General features: G+C 30.9%; 1 protein-coding gene and 1 long non-coding RNA gene across 5 annotated transcripts in view; one reads left to right on the top strand and one right to left on the bottom strand.

Annotated features, from left to right (window-relative positions):
- Nucleotides 1–12,954, top strand: part of meis1b (Meis homeobox 1 b) — a 598,746-nt gene that overhangs the window by 107,464 nt on the left and 478,328 nt on the right. The window lies entirely within an intron of this gene.
- Nucleotides 1–12,954, bottom strand: part of LOC108191970 (uncharacterized) — a 31,561-nt gene that overhangs the window by 16,494 nt on the left and 2,113 nt on the right. For 2 of the 4 annotated variants that reach the window (XR_015505670.1, XR_015505666.1), the window contains exon 1: nucleotides 12–421. This is a non-coding gene — a long non-coding RNA (uncharacterized LOC108191970). Of the gene's footprint in view, nucleotides 1–11; nucleotides 422–6,603; nucleotides 6,783–9,798; nucleotides 9,849–12,954 lie in introns of those variants that run through there. The other 2 variants (XR_015505667.1, XR_015505668.1) reach the window with 2 other exon arrangements.

Genomic DNA, 12,954 nt, shown 5'->3' with positions numbered 1-12,954 from the left:
GCTTTTGTTACCAGATCGCAGAAGAGAGAGCAGAGCTCATCCTGGTTGCTGGATTAGGGGAGGGGGGGAGACTCAGTCAGCTGCAGTTCGTCTTCTCTTCTTGGACCACCATCCTTCCTCTTTTTTTTTTTGGGTTGTGCATCTCATTTGCATACATTTGTTTCCAGCCGTGGAGGCCTTCAGCTCATTAAGGCGTTCTCTTACAATCTCCCAGAATCCTGCTGCTCTCAGCCACTACCTGCTGCGGAACGAGAACACTGCTAGGCGCTGGAGAAAGAAAAGAAAGAAAGGAAAAAAGGAGAGGGGAAGAAAGCAGAAGGGAGGGGGGAAAAGGCAACACGTTCTTCGGCTCAAAACAAAAGCGCAGGGCTGGTATAAAGGAATCCACTGTGTGTGTTTGTGCCTTGTTTTTTACTCTCCCTTGGAAGCGGCCAGTGTTTTTGTGTTAAGTAGCCTCCTGTCATGACAGATACCTCCAGGGGTCAAGAGTCAAAGTTGAGGGGAGGGTCAGCAACACAACATGCACGCCAAACGCTCAACTGGACACCTATAGATCCAAGGGGTGTGTTTTTGTAGCATACACTCTTGAATGCGTACACAAAGTGTGCAGGTCACACAATTATTAGCATTATTTTTTGTCTCATTGTGAGGGTCTGTATGACATTAAATGTATGGAAGGGATTTTAGATACAGTTGATGTCAGAATTATTTGCCCTCCTGTATTTTTTTTTTCCCAATGTCTGTTTAATCGAAAGAAGATTTGTTAAATTGTTTTCTAAACACAATAGTTTTAATAACTCATCATTAACAATTGATTCATTTTATCTTTGCCATTATGACAGTAAATAATATTTGACTAGATATTTTTAAAACACTTCTTTACAGCTTAAAGTGACATTTAAAGGCTTAACTAGGTTAACTAGGCAGGTTAGGGTAAATAGGCAAGTTATTGTAAAATGATGGTTTGTTCTGTAGATTATATAAAAAAATAGCTTAAAGAGGCTAAGAATTTTGTCCTTAAAATGGTGTTTAAAAAAATAAAAACTGCTTTAATTCTTGCTGAAATAAAACAAGCAAGAAAAAAATATTATCAGGCATGCTATAAAAATTTCCTCAATCTGTTAAACATCATTTGGGAAATATTTTAAAAACAAAATAAACTTAATAGGGGGGCTAATAATTCTGACTTCAACTGTATATGGAAAGGATGTTAAATGCAAGCTGTACTCCTAAATGTGTTTCAAATAACATTTGAGAAACTAAAATGTAAAAACAAAGTTGAAATAATATTCCATCACCCTATACACAAATCTCTTGCTAATTAATACGTTTTATAGGGTGCTGTACACAGTAAAAAAAAAAATAGCTGAATCAAATTAACCTTGAGTCCATTGAACTTATATTATGTTAAAACTGACTTAGAACTGCTTGCATAACTTATACAATTAAGTTAGAACATGTTAAAAAAGTTACAATTAACTAAAAACAAAAGCTGCTCATATGATTTTTTACAGTGTATACATTACATTATTCATTACCAAAACTGAACAAAATACCTTAAAACCAATTAGTACACCCCAATGGATATTTTAGGGAAAAATATTAATCAAAATTTTAATAAAGAGGACAAAAATCAAGAGAATTAACCATACACATATTCATTTTTGTAGTTTGTATATATATATATTTTAAATACATTTGAATTTATATGCATTATCTTTATATTAATAAGTATTTAGTTGACCACACTCTAATTTTGATGAATTTAACTGTTTAATAAAAAAAACTTTTTTTTTTCAATGCAGCAAAATATATAGTCTATACTCACTGAAAATATATTATAAAATATACCCCTTACTTTTACAACATATTTTCAAATGTTGTGTGTGATTTATGTTGCACTTAAAAAATGTTTTATTAAACAGTTAAATTCATTAAATGAGAGTGTGGTATAAGTATATGCATTACATACGGTACTTTTTCTGACTGAGAACATTTCTCAACATTTTAAATGATTCAAATTTTGTGGGAAACACTTTAAAAAGAATAGTGGGAATTAATACAAATTTAACATCACATTTAAAATTTAGGGACTGAACTGCAGTCTTTAAATGGATCCCTTTAATATGAATCTAATGATTTTTATTTTACAGCATGCCTGATCAAATATTTTTGATATATAAACTGTTTTCGAAGAATAATAAATAATATATATATATATACATTAAAGTCAAAATTATTACCCCAAAATTATTATCTTCTAGAGAAAGTCTTATTTGTTTTATTTCAGCTAGATTAAAAGCAGTCTTAATTAAAAAAAAAATTAAGGTCAAAATGATTAGCCCCTTTAAGCGATATATGTATTTTATTAGTCTCCCCTGAATTATTAGACTGCTTGTTTATTTTTTCCTCAATTTCTGTTTAACGGAGAAGATTTTTTTCAGCACATTTCTAAACATAATACTTTTAATAACTTATTTCTAATAACTGATTTTTTTATCTTTGCCATGATGAAAGTAAATAATATTTTACTTGTTATTTTTCAAGACACTTCTATACAGCTTAAAGTGACATTTAAAGGGTTAACTAGGTTAATTAGGTTTACTAGGCAGGTTAGGGTAATTTGGCAAGTTATTCTATAACGATGATTTGTTCTGTAGATTATGAAGAAAAAATATTGCTTAAAGGGGCTAATTATTTTGTCCCTGAAATGTTGTTTAAAAAATTAAAAACTGCTTTTTTTGTAGCTGAAATAAAACAAATAAGACTTTCTCCAGAAAAAAAAAATATTATCAGACATACTGTGAAAATTTCCTTGCTCTGTTAAACATCATATGGAGAATATTCAAAAAAGAAGAAAAACATTTGAAGGGGGCTAATATTTCTGACTTTAACTATATATATATATATATATATATATATATATATATATATATATATATATATATATATAAATCAATAAATAAATAAATATATAAATAAATAAATAAATAAATAAATGCATGTATAATTTTTGGTTGCATTTTATTTTAAGGTGTCCTTGTTACATGCTATCCTATACAATTACTTAAACTACTGAGTATTATTAATTAATTACATGTACTTGACATATGGCTAGGGTTAGAATGCAGGTTAGGTTCAATGTTAGTTCTGAGTAGATTTGCTATGGTTAGCGTGTTAAAAGTTTACAGCCTAAATAGGTCAAAGCTTTCAATTTAAGCCACTGAAAACTATCATTTTCATTGTTTGGAAAGTAATATCACACCTCTGTTCAATAATCCACACAATAGGATATCATTCATGCCTGCAGCATATATAAAATTCACTCCAAAGTAGAGTTCAAATCCTAACCCCGCGTATAAGAAATAGTGATTATGAAGCTTGTCTTATCAAACAGCACTAATAAACAGTCCATTGAGTCTGAAAGCAGGGGTAAATGCTGATCCAGGGTGAAGTGCTGGAGTGACTCGAGTTTATTTAAAGCATGACGACCCCTGGCCAAAACCTGCTTCAGTGGAGGGATGAATAAAATTTTAATGGCTCATAAAACACAGCAATTCCTCTCAGTGCATTTTTCCTTTTTTTTGGAGAGCATTATTCGCAGGCGCGCCGTGTCGCCTCTTTTTGTCTGCAGAGTGAAAAGCTGCAGCGAGTGGCCACGGCTGGAGCACTGCTGGCATGGAGAAAAGCAAAGCCATGAATATCACACACACGTGATTAGTGGACTGAGACACTTTCACACACACACACACAAACGCGCGCACACAAAGATATGTGACCGAGACCACACTAACACAATATCTTGTGTCGATTGGGCATATTTTGGTAATACACTGTAAAAATGCTGGGTTCCACAATCAATTTGTGTAAAGACAACATGAAAAAACTTAACTTATTAGATTTACAAATTTAAGTGGATTGAACACAAAACAATCCCTCAAAATACTTAAAAAGTGTGTTGTTTCAGATCAGCACAAACAACTGATGTAAAGGGTAGCCAAAAATATATTGTATGGGTCAAAATTATTGACTTTTTTATAGCAAAAAGCATAAAAATATCAAGTAGAGGTCATGTTCCATAAATATATTTTGCAATTTTCAACAACAAAATTAATGTGCATCTCTAAGCACTTGATTCAGACAAATTAAAAGGCAACTTTCAAAGTATCTGAATTTTTTTAAACCCTCAGAATTTCACATATTCAAAGTTTCTTGGCCAAATAGTTTACAATCCTGGTCACATCAGGGGAAATTTTATTTATTCAGTTTTGAGTTGATGTATGCATCCCATTTTCCAAAATTGACACTTATGAGTTTGGGATTTTTGTTGTGCAACGTCACATATATATTTACTTGTCTAAATAAGATTTTACCACAAAATTAAAAAGAGTAAAATCAGCTAAATATATTGTTTTGTTAAGACATTTAGTTCTCATTTATGAGGAACATTTTGTTCGAAATAAAATAATAATAATAAAAAGCTAGATTTGTAGAATAAATTTAAAATTGAAACGTACACCTAAAGAAAACATGTGGAATTGAATAGTTTTTTATCAGTGCCCCTTATTTTAATTTGACACTTGTACAATGTGCAAAATATAGTCTTAACAAAATATGCTAAATTACATTCAAACCAAAGCCTAATCTTAAAGATGAAGATCCCACATAAATGTTAAATATAAAGTGTCCAATGGATTGTACATACACAAAAATTATTATTATTATTATTATTAATATTTTTTTATGCTTGTTCATAGTACTTATTTAATCTTTTTGTGATTTTTTGGGAAAAACATAATTGTTTTATGTGCAATCCACTTAAATTTGCAAAAACAAACACGTTAAGTAAATCTATTTGTGTTTGAACAACATAAATTAACTATGTGGAACCCAGTATTTACTTTTACAGTGTACAATGTAAAAACGCAGATTTTCACACAATCGATTTGTATTAGGACAGCATGAAGGAATTAAGTTAACAACATCATTTTTTTGAGAGTGGAAACACTATTCGAATACTTATTAGAATACATTTTTATACTTTTTTATGGTTTAAACAAAGTCAGTGTACACATGCAATCAACATATTATATTACAATAATAAATATTAATTCATTGTAGGTATGTATTTACATTACACGTATAGTTTATATATGTACGTAACAGCAGCTGTCATTGATTTCTTTAAACACTTCAGTAATTATGCTGTTGACTAACCCGTAAACAACTAATCCTGTTTTTAACCACATCTACAAGAGCAGTAGATTTGCGATACAGCATGAAAATGATTTATATTTTTGGTAAAACTTTATGTTAAGGTGTCCTTGTTACACATGCCCCATAATTACAATGAGCTATGCATAATTACATGCCACTAACCCTAAACTAAACCCACATTCTAACCTCAACCATATAGTAAGCATGTAATAATTAATGTTACTCAGTAATAAACTGAATAGCTACAATTGTGACAACCTTAAAATAAAATGTAACCATATTTTTATTATTAACTCAATAATTAATATTTTCTGATGCAAGTGTGCAATCAGTTGTTAAGCTTAAGACATTTTTATGCATTGACAAGATGCTAAGCCTGTTTACAATGTAACAACGTCGCCTTAAAATAAAGAATAATCAGGTTTATTATTTATTTTTTGATTGATTTATTCATTAATTTTATTTATTTATTTATTTATTTATTATCTTTAAATATAATTATATATATATATATATATATATATATATATATATATATATATATATATATATATATATATATATATATATATATATATATGCATTTAATTTAATTTAATTTTAAATATAATTACTCTATTTGAGAATATCTCTAAAATATTTTCTATACACCATTCTTATACCATTCTTGGGACTAAACACAAAATAAATTAACTCAATAGTTACAATTGTGACAACCTTAAATAGAATGTAGGAAAATGTAATCAACTGTTTAAAAATAACTCAATAATTAATATTGTCTGATGCAACTGTGTTGTTAAGCTTAAGACATTTTATGCGTTGACAAGATCCTAAGCCTTTTTACAATGTAACAACGTCGCCTTAAAATGAAGAATATGTAGGTTTATTATTCATTCATTTTATTTATTTTTATTATTATTTATTTTTTATGGTTTTATTATTTATTTATATTTATATATATTTAAATTTTATTTATTTATTAGTTTAATTTTTTATTTTATTTTATTATTTATTTTTATTATTTATTTGTTTAATTTTGTATACATTTTGTATTTAATTTAATTTAACTTGAAATATAATTACTCTATTTGAGAATATCTCTAAAAAATCCTATACACAGTGCTTCTAAGGACTAAACACAAACTAAATTTTAGTTTGTAAACTAAAACAAACATAAAGATGCACAGTAACTGTCACTTTTAGAGGCTTTCAAATGTAAAGCCAGTAGGCACAAGCACAATAGGAGAGGGGATCACACAAAAAAAAAAGAAAAATCCAGCATTGTCTGTTGATTAAAAAAGCCTCTCAGCCATATTCATGTTTGCTCCACCCATGACATGCGCCATTTGCTCACATTGGAAATGGCCCTGGTGTTGATTCACTCACCAGTGGAGCTGGCCTGGGGGGCTGGATAAATAAACATGCATCTGTTGTGTTATTTAATGCTCTGCGTCTTAACTGTTGTGGTCCGAGTCTGCAGGCTTTCACCAGACTGAAAAACCCAGCCGTCGTCTGCCCTCAGCACGACAGCTAATGCTGTTAGCATAGCGGCAATCCATCACTCTCTGTATGCGGAGAAAGAGAGAGAAAAAACGTATGAAAGAAATAGAGATGTAAGCTGGATCTCCCCGTGTGCTTGCTTTCAGAGTTTGTGTGTATTAGGGGATTATGGAGAGCGGGTGTCAGACAGACTCTATATCCCTGCTCTGTGTCAGTGGACTTCATGTCTGCTCAGGGCGAGGGTGTGCGTGTGTGTCCTAACACTAGTGGTGAGTTCCAAAACTGGTTTGTTTAAAATAATCAGTAACAATTAATCTGCATCTTTTTAAAATGAATGTTACAGTACTTTTTATAGTGCTTTCTTTGATAGTTTTTTATTAATTCTAATAGTTTTTAAAATAATTTTACTTGCTAATGTTGATGATTTAAATACACTAAAAATGGGTTAATTCCTATCACACCCAGGATTAGGTTTAAATAACCTGGATTTTTTTGGAGTGAAGGTGAATGTATGCATTTGTTTATTTCAATCAATCAATCAATCAATCAATCAATCAATCAATCAATCAATCAATCAACCAATCAATCAATCAATCAATCAATCAACCAACCAACCAGCCAACACACCAACCAACAAACCAACCAATTTTTTTATCAACCAACCATTCAACCTACCAACCAACCAACCGACCGACTAACTGACCTATCTATCAACCAACCATCCAACCAACCAATCAACCAACCAGCCAACGGATCAAACAACCAACCTACCAACCAACCAACCCTCCATCCGACCAACAGACCGACCAATCGACCTATCAACCAACCAACCAATCAACCAAATAACCAACCAACCAACCAACCAGCCAATCAACCTATCTATCAACCAGCCATCTAACCAATCACATAACCAACCAACCAACCGACCGACCTATCAACCAACCATCCAACCAACCAATCAACTAACCATCCAACCTACCTATTAACCAACCAGCCAATAAACCTATCTATCAACCAGCCATCCAACCAACCAAATAACCAACCAACCAACCAAATGACCAACCAACTGACCTACCTACCTACCTACCTACCTACCAAAAAACCAGCCAACCAATTGGCCTGGTGATGAGCGGTGCCTGGTTTTCTCCAAATTAAACGCCTGGCATTCACTCCAAAGAGTTCAATTTTAGTCTCATCAGACCAGAGAATTGTGTTTCTTATGGTCTGAGAGTCCTTCAGATGCCTTTTGGAAAATTCCATGCGGGAGTGGCTTCTGTCTGGCCACTCTACCATACAGGCCTGATTAGTGGATTGCTGCACAGATGGTTGTCCTTCTGTAAGGTTCTCCTCTCTCCACAGAAGAACGCTGGACCTCAGACAGAGTGACCATCAGGTTATTGATCACCTCCCTGACTAAGGCCCTTCTCCCCCCGTCCTTCAGTTTAGATGGCTGGCCAGCTCTAGGAAGAGTCCTTGTGGTTCCAAACATCTTCCACTTACGGATGATGGAGGCCACTGTGCTCATTGGAACTTTTTCTGAAAGTTTTCTGTAACCTTCCCCAGCCTTGTGCTTCGAGACAATCCTATCTCAGAGTTCTACAGACAATTCTTTTGTCTTCATGCTTGGTTTGTGCTTTGACATGCACTGTCAACCCTGGGACCTTATATAGACAGGTGTAAGCCTTTTCAAATCATGTCCAATCAACTGAATTTACCACGTGTGAACTCCAATTAAGCTGCTGAAACATCTCAAGAATGATCAGTGGAATTTGAATGTACCTGAGTTCAATTTAGAGCTTCACGGCAAAGGCTGTGAATACTGATGTACGTGTGATTTTTCAGGTTTTTTATTTTTAATAAATTTGCAACAATTTCAAAAACTCTTTTTTTGACACGGTCATAATGTAGTATTGTGTGTAGAATTTTGAGGAAAAAATAAATTATTTTAATCCATTTTGTAATAAGGCTGTAACAAAAAAAAAATAAATAAAATAAATAAAATTTGGAAAAAGTGAAGCGCTATGAATACTTTCCAGATGCACTGTATAAACATATATATGTTCAACCTTGTTGCATGGGTATTGTGTTGGAGACATAATAAAAATATTACAACTGTTAGTATATTGCAATTTGAGAAAGCATATATATGGTATTTTTATTATTAATTCATTTATTCCTTTTCCTTCGGCTTAACCCCTTATTATCAGAAGTTGCCCCAGCGTAATGAACCACCAACTATTTAGGCATATGTTTCACGCAGTGAATGTAGTCCAGTCGCAACCGACTACTGGGAAACGTCTAGTCATTATGGCAAGCATTATATTTTCAAACCACTGAAATGGGCATAATATCATTCAGACATTTCTAATGATGACAAATAGACCCCCTGCTTTGAAAATTAGCATTGAGACTTGTTTATATGACTAGCATTTGTAGGCAAAAGGGTTTATACGTTGGTTTGAGATTGTTTGTGTATACAGAGGACTAAAGCCCTGCTTTTGAACTGTGGATCTGCTCAGGTCGTGAGACTGTAAATATACAGCCAGAGACCTGGACCTATAAATCTCCCCGTGCAGCACTCGCTCTCTCTTACACACACACACACACATACACACACACTCAAAAAATGTTTGCTGTTTTGTTCAAGCTACTTATTTAAAATGAGCCAAAACAACTCAAATATTTATTTTTTTGGATAACGTAACTGTTTTATCTTCAATCCACTTAAATTTGTAAAAAAAATTAAGTTAGCTTAGAGAGAGAGAGAAAGAGAGAGAAAGAGAGAGAGAGAAAGAGATCGAAGATGTACTTCAACCCAAGTCGCCCCAAACCCACAAACATGACCTGAACTGTGTTAACAGTGCTCACTGCACACAAGCCACTGATCTACTTCTCTCAGCGAGCCTATATTAGTTTATTAGTACAACAGTTTGATCATGTGATGTTTATAGAAAAAAAAAGAATGTGTCTAAAGGCAAGTATTTGGCACTTTTTTTTATCTAACAAAGATGTGTGTGGTATCAATTTATTGCAACACTTAGTTTAAAGGAATATTTCAACTAAAAATGAATATTGACTCACCATTTACTCTCCCTCAAGTGGTTCCAAAGTTTTATGAGTTTCCTTTTTTTCTGTTGAACACAAAAGAAGATATTTTGAAAAATGTTAGAAAGCTGTAACCACTGATTTTCATAACAGGAAATATATATATTGAGGGTGACACCGTGGCTCAGTTGTTAGCACTGTCACCTGACAGCAAAAAGGTCGCTGGTTCGAGCCCCGGATGGCTTATTTGGCATTTCTGTGTGGAGTTTGCATGTTCTCCCTGTGTTAGCATGGGTGATCTGCTTTCCCCCACAGTCCAAAGACATACGCTATAGGTGAATTGAATAAACTAAATTGGCCGTAGTGTATGAGTGTGAATGCGAGTGTATTGGTGTTTCCTAGTGCTGGGTTGCAAGAAGGCCATTTGCTCTGTAAAACATATGTTGGATAAGTTTGCGATTCATTCCATTGTGGCGACCCCTGATGAATAAAGGGACTAAGCCAAAGAAGATAGATTGAAAAATGTTAGAAACCTGTAACCACTGATTTCCATAGTAGAAAAAACATATTGACCTTATTGTTAACGTCCGATGTGGTGCAGAAATTTTAATCTTTTTGGCTTGTGACTTCCGGTCTTATTCACTTCAGACATTAAAAACGGCTGGTCATGCTGCTTCATGTTGTAAATAGATCTTTTCTTTTATTATTATTGTACTTTTTATGCATAGTTATTCCTAGTCATTTCTCCCATAAACAAGTTCTAAAACAAACAAGCACACTTTGGTATTGTAGAATAAGATTAATACTATGGAATAGGGCTACAACTAACGATTATTTAATAATCGATTATTCTGTCGATTATCTTTTCAATTAATCGATGAATCAGGTAAAAAAAAAAAACATCACCACCAACAACAAAAGCATTCATTTTATGAAGCACCCTTTATTCAAAAACAGAACTAAGATTTTTAGAAAATGCACAAACATGATGCTCCTTAAACATCCCTTTATAGAGTTATACATCTTGTAAAAAAAAAAGAGGGGCGTGGCTAAAAATAATGTATCCAAAGCTGTAAAACTGGCATCCTTAGACATGGACCACCACTTCAAACGCGAAAGTAAATGATCAGACTTTATTTGTTATTCAGTGAAATTACGCACACCGATTAATTGTTCACCTAAAGAATAACAATGTGCGCTAGCAAAATAAACATCGTTGAACTTAATACTTTTAAGGCAATGGCTTTACTCCCTTATAAAGTAAAGTCAACCAATTGCTTTTTATAATGTAGGTGCTTCCAGGCTGGATTTTAATGTTTGTGAATGCCATCTATGGCTTGTAAAACTCCCAAAATCCTACTGTATATTAATTCTCAAGGGCACATATTGTGTAGAAAAATAAAAAAGTGGAAAGTGGGAGTTTGGCATTTCTGTTTAGCTTAGACATGCTGTGACAGTTCCAGTTTGATTCCAGGCCATTATTTTATACGCTTTTATTATGATTATTATAATAATTATCACAAGGAATACAAATCTCACATAACATCAAATGCAGTTCTCCTTGAGTATTGTCAGCTTTGTTTGTTTGTTCTTTGAAATACAATTGTTTTGTTCCACATTTTTGTTCCCCCTCCTCGCTCTAGGTTGTGAATGCATGTGTTGGCTGGTGTGTTCTGTTAATTGATTTTCTTTTGTTTTCCTTCTCCATTTACCATTTGTTTGGATTCACTGTGCGAATAAACATCACCTGGTGCCTGTGTTTTCTTTGTGTTGCACCCAGTGTGCAAAATCTCAAGGCATTTTACCATAACCCTGCCCAAAAAAAGAAAAAAAAATAATAATTTAGTTTTACATTATTATTATTATTATTATTATTATTATTATTATTATTATTAATCAATATTATTATTATTATTATTATTATTAATAATAATACTAATCATTATTATTATTAATAATATTATTATTATTATTATTATTATTATTATTATTATTATTATTATTATTACTAATCAATATTATTATTATTATTATTATTATTATTATTACTAATCAATATTATTATTATTATTATTATTATTATTACTAATCAATATTATTATTATTATTATTATTATTATTATTATAGTAGTAGTAGTAGTAGTAGTAGTAGTAGTAGCAGTATTTAAACGATTAAAAAAATTAATATTTACACAGTAAACAACTGAATACATAAAATGTGAAAAGTAATAAAAACAAATCAAATGTATAAAGCATTCAAAACAAAAATTACTGCTGCAGTGACTGATAAATTGCTTATAAAATTGTAATATTGTTATTGTTTGTGTATTTGTTTGTCTTTTCTTTTTCAAAATATTTATCCGTTTACTTCCATGCAACATTTTTGTCATTCTTATTACATCCATTTTGCATTTTATTTTGTCAATTGAACATCATCTAATAAGTACACAGACAAAAACAATATTAGAAAAGACAAAAATAATACCAATACATTTTTTGATAGTTCAAACTCTTAACTACCTAGTTTTGTTATTCTATTTCAATTTAGTAAAGCAAGTTGTTTGAGTAAAAAAAAATAAAAATTATTAATAATAATAAAAACAATATACATAATAATAATAGGAAGAAAAGGAAGGTTAAAAATCTAAATAATAATCAAATATCAAAAACAATAATTAAAAACAAATATAAAACAAAATAATAATAATTATAATAATAATAAAGAGAATAATAATAGGAAAAAAGTAAGGTGAAGAAATCTATAAAATAATTAAATAATAAATACAAAAAACAAATATAAAGCATATTAATAATATTAACAATAATAATAACAATAATAATAAAGACAAAATAAAAGTACTAAATAGAATAATAATAATAATAAAAAATAATAAATTAAATTACTAAATATAAGAATAAGTCTTAATATCAATAATGATAGCAATATTATTATTAATAATAATAATAATAATAATAATAATAATAATAATAATAATAATAATAATAATAATGATATAGAAAGAAGAGAAGGGTTAAGAAATCTAAATAATAAAATAGTAAATGTTATAATAAAAACACATATTAAACAAAATATATAAAAAACATAATAATAATAATAACGTAATTTAATAAATATAAGAATTAGTCTTGTTATTATTATTAATAATAATAATAATAGTAATAATAACTAAA

The sequence above is a fragment of the Danio rerio genome, chromosome 13 (genome assembly GCF_052040795.2).
Source record: "Danio rerio strain M-AB ecotype USA chromosome 13, GRCz13ab, whole genome shotgun sequence".
NCBI classification, from domain to species: domain Eukaryota; kingdom Metazoa; phylum Chordata; class Actinopteri; order Cypriniformes; family Danionidae; genus Danio; species Danio rerio.
The sequence above is the reverse complement of the archived record's forward strand: the minus strand, read 5'-3'. Positions and strand labels throughout refer to the sequence as shown.